This window comes from Giraffa tippelskirchi, chromosome 3 (assembly GCF_054371585.1).
Source record: "Giraffa tippelskirchi isolate mGirTip1 chromosome 3, T2T-mGirTip1v1.2.pri, whole genome shotgun sequence".
Lineage (NCBI taxonomy): Eukaryota > Metazoa > Chordata > Mammalia > Artiodactyla > Giraffidae > Giraffa > Giraffa tippelskirchi.
Window position 1 is genome coordinate 99,193,811 of NC_137277.1, and position 12,396 is coordinate 99,206,206.

A 12,396-nucleotide genomic window follows, 5' to 3' on the forward strand; every position below is an offset into this window, starting at 1 on the left:
TTTTGCAACATCTATCATTTTCTACAGAATTCTACCATTTTCTGCTTTCTACCACTATTTTGTAGAAAGACTTTTCCCTCTTGGCTTTGTATCTTTGCTTTTTGATCTTGTTAACAATCCTGAAAATTCCAACCTTGCAATTTTTTCAGTCCTGGGAAGGAAAAACACACAGTCATTTAAAAACCAAAAGCAGTGTCAACACTTCCTCAATGACATAGCTGCTGTGAGTGCCCAGTGAATAAAAGTCTGAATTTTTTTGTTGTTGGGTTTCTTGGTTTGCTTTTATTTGGGGGGGGGGGGGGCGGGTCAGAATAATGACTTCTCTCAAAATAATTCTCAGAGTTACTAAGCACATGGTCAGAAACAGTTTGGCATTAGTGTAAAGCTAAAAGTTCTATGATAAAGTTATGTAATAAAGCACAGAAAATATACATGAACAAAAAAAAGGTTTCTCAAGGACTCCAGACAGGAGAGAACCCACTCTGTGTGCCAGGCATTACCTGCCACACAAGTTCTTTAAGGTATTACAAACCTTTAAAAAAAAAAAAAAAAATGAGGCATGTGATCCAGCAAGCCCACTTTTTTCCAAAAGAATTGAAATCAGGATCTCAAAGAGCTATCTGCACTCCCACGTCCACTACAGCATTATTCACAATAACTAAGACTGGAAGCACCCTAAATGTCCATCAGCAGATGAATAGACAAAGAAAATGTGACATATCCATACAATAGAGTATTATTCAGCCTTTAAAAAAGAAAATCCTGTCATATGCTACCACATGGATGAAACTTGAGGACATTAAGCTTGCTTGATGAAATAAGCCAATCTCAGGAGAACAAATACTGCATGATTCTAATTCATATGAGGTGTCTAAAGCAATCAGGGTCCTAGAAGCAGAAAGTAGAATATGGTGGTTGCCAGAGGCTGGGGCAAGGATTGTGGGGGGACAGGGAGAGGGGATGGGAAATGGAGTGTTGCAGTTTAAGTCTCAGTGACTTAAGATGAAAAAGTTATACGGATCTGATATACAACATTAAGCTTAGAGCTAACAATAGTGTACTGTGCACTTAAAATTTAACTTTTAAGTGTTTTTTTTCAAACCACAATTTTCAACAGTGAGGAAACAGGCTCAGGAATTCAGATTATGTGGCTTCAAAGTTCCCATCCCTTCCACTGCTTCATACAGCCTACTTGCAGGCAAAGTATAAACAACGTGGATAAGCACGTAATTATGGGCTAAAGTGCAGGGTAGGAGGAAAGGAGAGGGGACAGGGAAGCAAAGAAGGCTGAAGTCATTGAGGAAAGTCTCAAAGTAAAGGGCAACCTAGACCAACCCCTGAAGGTGAAGCTGAGCCCATGGGGACTGCAACGAGCCTGACATCTGACTACAGACATCGGGCTGGTCCAAGCCAAGAAGGCATCTGAGAAACTGCTTTCAACGGCTACAAGGGTAGCAATATACACAATAAACTTCACACCTCCAACTCATGAACTAAACACAGAGAGCTAAAAACTGAAGCAAAACCACAGGAACTGGTCAGAGCACCTTATGCCATTTATAATCTAGCCCTCCCAGTTTTGAGTGTTTGCCAAATCCTGGAAAAGGCCTTGCTATAGGAGAAACGAGCAACAGAGGATGAGATGGTTGGATGGCATCACTGACTCAATGAACATGAGTCTGAGCAAACTCAGGGAGATAGTGAAGAACAGGGAAGCCTGGTTTGTTGCAGTTCATGGGGTCACAGAGTCGGACACGACTTAGCGATTGAACAACATTAACAAGTATAGGGCACGGCCCTCCACTAGGTTCAGTATGAGTTAAAACAATCAGAAATAAGACAAGTTATACAACACTACTAAACAAAAGAATAAAAATGCGGCTTTAGAGTAATGCCCCAATTACACAACATTCCTAAAAAAGTGTGCTGAGCAAGTATCAATATATCTTCTAGACAATGAAACAGCTCCCTTTAAGTATCAAACCTGTGTTTGAGGAAACCTGCCTATGGACTTTGTACTGAGTGAGTATTAGGGAATTATGTTTATTTTATTGTGTGAAATGGCCTGGGGGGTGGATCTTAATCAATTGAAGATGCACACTGAAGTCTTTACCAGCAACACATAAAGCCTGGAAATTGTTTCAAAATATTCTAACCACATTAAAAAACAATCGTGATTAATCAAACAAGACTGGCAAATGTTGATATTTGTGCAGACTGTCGATGGGTATACAGTGGCACATATTACCTCACTACTTGCATGTCTTTGACAATTTCTATGGTGACTTTTTAAAGCCCTACGTTATCCATTTGGAGTAACATTCTAACATTCATTTACTAGAGTCTAGCCACCTCACTGTCATACAAGTTCTCTATCCACAATGTCCTTTTATTTCACGTCGACACTTCCGATTTACTTCCCAAGACCCCACCCTTTTCCTTTCACTCCAGTACAGAAGTCTTAAATTCCCCCATGCTCCCACTATATCCCATTCATCTCTTGGTGTGCCCCTTATACTGTCATGTATTTGCATATGCAGCCATCAGCCCCCCTAGACATTAGGTAAAGAACATAAGTTTGTTTATTATCATATGCCCAGGGGGAGGCATTTAACAAGACCTAACATGTAGTCATCACAAAAACGCAGTTGTTGTCCTGCAACAAAGAATCTCAGAAAGGTCTGTCAGGCTGCACAGCCTGTGTTCTTCCCCAGCTGATGTCCTTGCACAGTCAAGCAAGCTGACTTCTACAGCCTGCCTCCACTTCTAACTTCCAAACTGTCATTTCTTATGGACAGAACCCCTGAACATACACCAGTGTTCACAGGTCAAATGGCCTCCAGATAAAAGAAAACAGAGACCCCCCCCCTCCCCAAGCACACGCTCTGAGGTATGCAGGGCACACGTGTGCCATTTATTCTGGACTGCTCAGCAGGCTTGCCTGCTTGATTCCAAAGTTGTTAGAGATAAGACTACCTGGTGATACATAACTGTACCTGTGCAATACCTACTGCTGCTGCTAAGTCGCTTCAGTCGTGTCCGACTCTGTGCAACCCCATAGACGGCAGCCCACCAGGCTCTGCCGTCCCTGGGATTCTCCTGACAAGAATACTGGAGTGGGTTGCCATTTCCTTCTCCAGCAATACCTACATCTCCTGCCTAACTAACAGACTGGAAGGAGCACCAGCTGAGAAATACTGGCGTCCTGGCCACTCCCCTGACTAGCAGCATCACCTCATGCGAATCAAGTCACTTCTCCTCCATCAGCCTTCAAGACTTTGATGATCAAAATAGGAGCACCACCCCACCATAGGCCGATGTGAGGAAGCGAAATAATGTATATCCAGGGCTTTAAAACCTATGTTTAAATAGCAACACTTTTTTCTTGTACTATTTCAAAATGATGAAAAAGATACAGATCTCCCTAGTACTTTAGGAAAAACTTTCAGCTGTCTTTATTTTTTTAATATTTTTTATTTATTATTATGTCTTAATGTTTGGCTGCACTGGGTCTTCACTGCTGTGTGCGGGCTTTCTCTAGTTGTGGTGAGCAGGGGCTCTTCTCTAGTTGCGGTTTACAGACTTCTCATTGCCATGACTTCTCTTTCTCTTGTTGTGGAGCACAGGTTCTAGGGCACTCTGGGCTCGGTAGCTGTGGTGCACAGGCATGTTTGTCCCCCCTTAGTTGTCCAGAATCTTCCCGGACCAGGGATTGAACCCATGTCCCCTGCATTGGCAGGCAAATTCTTTACCACTGGACTACCAGGGAAGTCCCCAGCTGTCTTTAGTTTTTGATTGCTTAGATGGGAGTTTCCAAGTCGTCTCTCCAGTCCTTAAACTCACAGTATGAGCCGACACCTCACACTCTAACCCTTAATTATATGCCATTCTATATTGTTCATCCTTCTTCAGCGTGTGGACAAAATCGTAAAGTAGAAAAGACAGGAAATCTGAAAGGAATCTGGATTCTTGAGCTAGCGTGTCAGTATTTCTCAGATCTTTTTTGAATTTTAGAGCAATCTTCTTCAGATGTGTGTGTGGGGAGACATTAACTTTTGGGGTGGGGAGAAATCTTAATTTCAGCCATTCCTTCAGTTTTAATTTCAGTAATAGTCTGTTCAATTTAAATAAAACGTACTATTTTATTTTAAATGTCTGTAGTAAATTTCTGAATGGTAAAATTACTTTTCAGTACTTTTAAAGAAATCTTTACCAAAGCATCGATTACCTCTGTCAATGGAGAAATAACTTAAAAAAAAAAAAGCCTTGATTAGTTTCAGTTGAATGAGAAAAGGGCCCCAACCCTGCCCTCTGTCTTAAATTGGATTTGAAAGCCACTGGCATCTACCAAAATGTAGGCAAAGGGTCAAATATTAGAGAAATACAGTGATTACTATGTCATTCATAGGTAAATTACCTGTTTTAAGTAAACCATTAACCTTACATTCTCATTTACAGTATTTATCTGCAAGATGATCAGATCTTTTAGTTTGGAGTCCTGGGCTAATGAAGTAAGGACTTCAGTCTCTTAGCTTCCTGTAACTCCAGACTACGGGCTGGTTCAACAAAGGCACAACAGATGCTCTAAAACCGCACCTGTAGTAGCAAACAATTTCAAATACCCTGGTAATGATCCATAGCTCAGAAGCTATCTACAGAAGTGGTAACAAATTATTACACTTTAACCTAATAAGCCCAGTGTGTTCCCATAGTTGGTAAGAAGACAAAATAGAAGCACTGTGGTGTCTAGAAAAGGACTACTGGACAGGATGCGGGGGGTGGGCGGGATGGGGGCGGGGAGGGGGAGCTGTGTTGGCTACACCACACAACAGTTATATATCGGAGAAGGTTACACCTATACCACTCAACAGATGTGTTTGTCCAAAGGGTTCTGGCCATACAACAGAAGTATGACATTGGACCAGTCTCTTAAATTTGCTGGCCCTGAATAGCTTCATATGCAAAGTCAGCAAGCTGAATTAGTTGTGTTCAAGCTTCTGATACTAGTGAAAGTGTTAGTTGCTCAGTTGTGTCCGACTCTTTGCAACCCCATGGACTGCAGCCCACCAGGCTCCTCTGTTCATGGAATTCTCCAGGCAAGAATACTGGAGTGGGTAGCCATTTCCTTCTCCAGGGGATCTTCCCGACCCAGGGATCGAACCTGGGTCTCCTGCATTGCCAGTGGATTCATCACCATCTGAGACATCAGGGAAACCCTTCTCATACTACAATTCTGTTTAAATCCACAAACGATTAAGTAACTCCAAATTAAAAGAAATAAGGCATGTAAAATCCTTAACACAGTGGCTAGAATGCCCACACACTTCTGTGGCTGTTATTAAAATAAAGTGGCTCAGGTCTACATGTGTTGAACACAGCATATATTTGAATTTCTTTGGTGGGATTTTCTAAACGAAACAACACTTGAAAGTCCTATTTTAATCAGCATTGTTAAATCAAAGGAGCCCCAAATTAAACAATAAATTATGAAGCTCTACATGAAAGGATATGAGCCTCTCAAAATCGACTGGCTTTGTTTTGTTTTGAATTAGACTTTCAGTGAACTCTTGGCAGCAAGAGGGAGGAAATCATGAGTGCTGTCAAGATCACTGGCTCAGCAGACATTTACTGAAAATTGCTGTATCAAAGTTGCAGCTGGGGAAGCGATGATCAATGAGACCCTGCCTCCGGGTCCAAAAAATGGCAAGTGACAAGAGTCCCAAGGGTACAAAGTGGCGAAGGGTCTTGGATATATCAGAATAAGGCTACCCTGAAACCTCCAGAAAAAAATGTCTTAAAAGTAGTGTGGCATAGATATTCTGTCTGGCCCACATGCTTTGTTGTAGTTTCTAACTGAGTTAGGTTGCCAACTCTCAGAAATCAGAAGGTCATCCCTAAATAACGGTCCAGCCTCTCGGAAGTTCGCAAGTGCCAACAGCAGTGAGCCCAAGTTCCCACTCTGTGACACCCCCACCCCCACAGCCGTGCAACCCCTCCACCTCTCCCCATAATTAACCCCAGCAGTGGGGCTCAGCCATCGCCATCAGCTCACTCCCTCACTGGCTCCTGATCCCATCTGCCTTTGCCCCCTCTACCTGTGCATAAGCAAGGAGCTTCACCAGAGCTCAAGCTCTGGAGCAGAGACCTCCCGAGCTGGCACCTCCACTCTGCCACATACCAGTCATGTCATTATCTTAGGCAAGTAATTCATCTCTTAGCTTCCCATCTGCAAACTCAGATATTAATAGTATTTACCTCATATGGCTGGTGTGAGGGGAAATATGTCGTTACCTGCAACGCGCCTCATGCATAGCAACTGCTCTATAAATATTAGATGTTACTACTCTCTGGCCCCTGAGGGCATGTTAGTTTCAAACCTCTGTCTTAGAGCTTAAATATTCTAAAGTTACCTACTAAATTATGATCAAAAAGAAAAAGGCATATGGTGAAAGCTGTTCAGACACAACTTAAGAATTATGAGGGACTTTACTGGTAGTCCAGGAAAGACTCTATGCTTCCACTGCAGGGGGCACAGGTTCGATCCCTGGCCTGGGGAACTAAAATCCCACAGGCCACAAAGTGCAGCCAAAAAATAAAAGTAAAGAATTATGACACCCCCCACATATAAAGGACAAATATTATATGATTTCATGTACATGAGGTACCTAGAAGAGGCAAAAGCACTGAGACAGAAAGTAGAATAGACGTCAGACGGGCAGGGGGAAGTGAATGGGCAGTTAGTGTCTAATGGGTATAGAGTTTCTCCTGGGGTCAAGATGAAAAAGTACTGGGGATGGATGTATGCTGACCGCACAACCACTGGAATGTACTCAGCACCACAGAAATACACACTTAAAAATGGTTAAAATGTAAATTTTGTTTATGTATACTTTAAAGGAAGGACTAATGTTGAAGAAGCTCCAATTCTTTGGCCACCTCATGTGAAGAAGTGACCCACTGGAAAAGACCCTGATGCTGGGAAAGATTGAGGGCAGGAGGAAAAGGGGACGACAGAGGACGAGATGGTTGGATCGGCATCACCAACTCAATGGACATGAGTTTAAGCTCCGGGAGACGGTGAAGGACAGGGAAGCCTGTGGTGCTTCAGTCCATGGGATCACAAAGAGTCAAACATGACTGAGTGACTGACTGATACTTTAAAAGCATTTTTAAAAAATGAATGACTAGAGCCGACATAACTTGGCCTGCTGCTGTTTGCTAGAATTAAGTGGTTAATGATCCCTAAGACCCCAAATACAGTACACATTCATGTTCTCAAAAGTCAACTACTGCATTTCCCCTAATAGTTTAGGAAGAACTGTGTTAACTATCTAACAGCTGTGCAGCACGGCTTTCTCTCCATCTGGAGGCTTGTGGGGATGAGACTTCAGCAGATATAGTTACGAGGCCAGGGGGATTGCCTTTTAATACCCATCTACAGAGGTTGGGCTGTTCTTCCTTAACTATCAAATGCTCCACATAGACACCTTATTCTCTCTTTTCTCTCAAAAAGAGACAATATGGGCAGCTTCCTGCCAAGCACTATGTAACTGGCTGCCTTTGAACTGGAAGATGCCGGGCAACAGTGACAAGAGGTTTTCATCTCCATGCCTGTTTCACAACAGCATCCAACATAACAAGAGTCCTGCCAGGCTACGAACCAACATGTATAAGGCAATGTCCCAAACCACTTCAACCAAGGTTTGACTTTTAAATTTCCATATGTTGTTGTGTCTGTCCTTCATTTAAAAAAAAGAAAGGATGTAAAATATAAGCAAATGTAAAACCCTGAAAACTGCACTTAGCCTGAGAAATACACACACATTATACCCAGTATGTATCTGCAGTCTCCCAACTCAGTGTTAGCTGCTCAGTCGTGTCTGATTCTTTGCGACCCTATGGAATGTAGCCCACCAGGCTCCTCTGTCCATGGGATTCACCAGGCAAGAATACTAGAGTGGTTAGCCATCCCCTTCTCCAGGGGATCTTCCCAACGCAGGTATCGAACACGAGTCTCATGCATTGCAGGCAGATTCTTTATTGTCTAAGCCATCAAAACCACTACAAATATTTATTCCCTAACATATACAGGGCCACCCCCTACAAATTTACAATCCTGAGCCAAACAAACTGCACCTAGCTCTAAGAAGAAACTGTACTGCACTTGGAAATTTCTTAAATAAACTGATGCATTTTTGGTAACAAGTTGTTTGGCAGGAAAGATCTTTCTATATATTATTGAAAAATCAAAGTGATAGAATATATTTCATCTTTTAAATACTGCATTTTAAACTTGGACTGGGACAACTACCTGGTTCTACTTCTAAAGCTGCCTGAGAGTTAAGAGACTAACTGCCGGAGTGGCTGTGTGTCCTATATATAAACCCTCAAATGCTGATGATCATTTTCCCCTGCAAGAACCAAAAAGACAAAAAGGGGGAAAAAAATCACAGGCAAAGTGCACATTATATATCTCTTCAAAACCAATGTATGCATCAAATGATGAGTATTTTTATACTCCAGGGATTAAAGGGGAGAAGATAAATGTTTTAAAAACTCCCTAAAAAACAGCCTCAAACAAAACTGTCTCCATATAAGAAATGGCTTCAATTTACCAGTCAGCATGGCAGGAATCAGTGAGCAGAGGAGTTGGTATTTTTGTGAGTAGACAGTGTGGCCTTCTCTGTCCAAGCTGCATATAAACCAAGTAACAAATCTTTATTACAGGGCTAGGAAAGTTACTGAATTAGGAGACAAAAAGAGAATGTGACCTCAGTTTCACTGCTGTTATGGCCTGAACTGTCCACCCTCTCCCCATCCTTACTCAAAAAGCTTCTTGTTGAAGACCTAACTCCCAGACCTCAAAATGTGACGGTATTTGGAGACAGTCTTTATACATAAGTAATCAAGTTAAAACAAGACCCTTGGGGGGGCCCTCATCCAATATGACCAGTGTCCTTATAAAAAGGGGAAATTTAAACACAGAGCCAGACATACATAGAGAAAAGATGATGTGAAGACAGTTATCTAATAACTCCCAAGGAGGAGAGTCTAACACACATCCTTCCATCTCAGGTTTCAGATGGAACCAGCCCTGCCAACATCTTGATCTTGGACCTCCAGCCTAAGACAATACATGTCTGTTGTTTAAGCTACGTCGTCTGTGGGACTTTGTTCTGGCAGCCTTAACAGACTAACACAGCTGTTTACCAACCACACAACCTCAGATTCAACACAATGCAGTCCTCGGGGACCTTTCCTATCAGGTGAACATAAAACAACACCCATGCAAATATCCTGCAAATCTACAAGCGGCTGTGTAGCAGTCAGCACTGTAAGGCACAGTGGGTTACAGAAGAAATCTAAAACTCTTTCCACCCTCTCCTGCAAAGATCTTAACCACCTAATTGGTATAGGGAATGTACAATGCATTGCAAATTGACCACACCGCTATAAATCGGGGCCAGGAATGTATTTTTAAAAAAACCAAACTCTGTACTTACCAGCCAACAACCCAAAAAGCAGAGTCAATTTTAAGATAGGATTTTTTTTTCAGGACAAATGGCAAAGACTGCATAAATACTCTCATGTTCTGTGAAGTTTGGATGCATAAAGATGCGTCATCCTCTGGGTCTCACCCCTTCGGGACACAATTTTACTGCAGGAATATGACGTAACTGGCCTGCTTTTGGCCACCAAACAGAATACAATATGCCTTCAATATGTCAGCCTGGTTTACCTCCCTAAATACATAATTGATTTTCAACATTTTATGCTCCAGTTACTGCCCCAAAGCAGACTGGGACAAGTTCAGATTTCAAATGCTCCTTCCTTCCAAGGACAAAAGGAGTGATCAGAACAATTAACAAAGTCTCTTCAATTTTTCTTGGAGGAGTTGTTAGCTTGTCACCTCCATTTTCTCTGCCACTCACGCATATACCCTCATGCATCAGAAAGGATACAGAACCTTTACAACCTGACTAAAAACAGAGACATACATACTATGAAAAACAACCAACGAGAAGAGAAGAAGGAATTGTCTTTATTTAGAACACTGAATGAGCAGCTAGCTTACAGTCCCAACAGAAACAGAATCAGGACCAATGTCAAAAAAAATTAAAAGCTTCAACTTTCCTTAAAAAAAAAAAAAAGTAGAGCTATATATTTAGGTCATTTTATTTTTAACCACAGTCTTCTAAATGACCTGAATATCCCAACATCCAGTCTAAATGATAAGTTTTGTAATTCCTATGAATAATTTAGTTGGGAAAATTTGTTTTACTTGTTGAATAAAAATGTTACTTTAGAAAATGACAAGCCAGTTGCCCACAATAATTTTCAGTCTGAACATCTTCCATTACTCTTAGGAAAAAATAGCCTGGGACGGGAGAGAGCAACTTTAAAACTCAGTCTCCAGCACGGCAGGGACATCAACAGCCATATGGAAAGGGGTAGCTTTGTTTATCTGAAGTTTTCCAGCTATTCACACCCCACCTCACCAAAGTGGGGGGAAAAATGCAAAGACCAAGGTACTTTTACATTCCAAAGGCATATGTCTGAATTCAGTTTCTGAAAGACATTACTATTAGCACAATCAGAGTGACTTTCTTTTTTTTTTTTTTTTTAATAAATTTATTTATTTTAGTTGGGGGCTAATTACTTTACAATATTGTAGTAGTTTTTGCCATACATTGACATGAATCAGCCATGGGTTTACATGTGTTCCCCTTCCTGGACCCCCCTCCCACCCCTCTCCCCATCCCATCCCTCTGGGTCATCCCATTGCCCCAGCCCTGGGCATTTGTCTCATGCATTGAACATGGAATGGTGTTCTGTTTCACATATGATAATATACATGTTTCAATGCTATTCTCCCAGAACGTCCCACCCTCACCTTCTCCCTCAGAGTCCATAAGACTGTTCTATGCATCTGTGTCTCTTATTCTGTCTCACATATAGGGTTATCATTACCATTTTTCAAATTCCATATATATGCATTAGTATACTGTATTGGTGTTTTTCTTTCTGGCTTACTTCACTCTGTATTATGGGCTCCAGTTTCATCCATCTCAATAGAACCGATTCAAATGTATTTTTTTTTTAATGGCTGAGTAATATTCCATTGTGTATATGTACCACAGCTTCCTTATCCATTCGTCTGCTGATGGACATCTAGGTTGCTTCCATGTCCTGGCTATTGTAAACAGTGTTGCCAGAGTGACTTTCTTAGAACATGAAGTGAATATTATAAGCCAGAAGGTTTTACTTTGACATCTACTAAAATGGAAACAGCAGCAGCATTGGCCTCAGCATCCAATACGGTTAGGGGTTTTTTTGTTTTGTGTTTTAAATCCAGCTTCACTTTCACAAAAGTATCTAGTGTAGAATAAAACTTATATCCAGAATGCTGTTGGCCATGGGAAACAGAATAGCATTTATTACTGGGGGGAGCTGGGAAGTAGGGTATATGTGAGGCTCGTCTCCTTTTAGGTGGAGAGCAGGCCTCCAGCTTACCATCCTGGCCCCACACTCACCCCTTCCTAGAAGCCCTGGCGACAGAGCTCATCCTTGAAGGTTGGGAACAGAAACTGGGGTGGGGGGGGTGCTGATGGGGAAGAAGCCCCTCCCACCTTCTTCTTCCTAGATGCCAAGCTACTCTCTGGAGGCACACACTTACGTCTTCTTGAGACTTCCCTGGCAGACCAGTGGTTAAGACTGGACACTTGCAATGCAGGAGACGTAAGTTCAGTACCTGGTTGGGGAACTAAGATCCCACATGCCATGTGGTATGGCCAAAAAATTAAAAACAATTAAAAAAAACAATAAAAAAATTAAGTCTTCTTAAACATCTTGGCTCTATGAGGACAGGCCTTCATGTGGGGAAACCTCGACGGTCTAGCACCATGTGAGCAGCCAGACAAGCCTGATGACTGTGTGGAAGTCAATTAGGAAGCTCACTGTTGACAAACATTTACATCACACTCTCCAATATTAGTTCCATCAGTTAAAAAAAAAAAGTACCATTTGAATTCCTGATACTGTCTGTCTCCTGTCTCTCTGAGAACTGGTTCAGAACTCAGATTGACAGGAAAAAGTGGAGTGTCCTTTTAGTGCTCCTCTCTCAAATCCCTGTTTGAGGGATAGAATTTGAGATTTGACTCTCTTTTTAAAGTTTATTTTACTTCTAGTAACCTGTGAAAAAATAGAACAAGTCTAACACCCAAAACACCGACTTGTTTCTGTTTCATTCAAAACTGACGATGAATCACCGTTACTATTATTATGACCATCTCTCCGTATTCCAGCTCAGCCAGTGATTAGTGGTAGCTGAGCATACTTATCCACGTTACTCACACTTGTTTACAGAATGAGACTAGTGATATCCCTATCTCATGG

General features: G+C 41.7%; 1 protein-coding gene across 12 annotated transcripts in view; it reads right to left on the minus strand.

The window, feature by feature from the left end:
- The window catches only part of TANC1 (tetratricopeptide repeat, ankyrin repeat and coiled-coil containing 1), a 327,768-nt gene that overhangs the window by 195,635 nt on the left and 119,737 nt on the right, over window positions 1-12,396 (minus strand). The gene's annotated exons all lie outside the window — the stretch shown is intronic.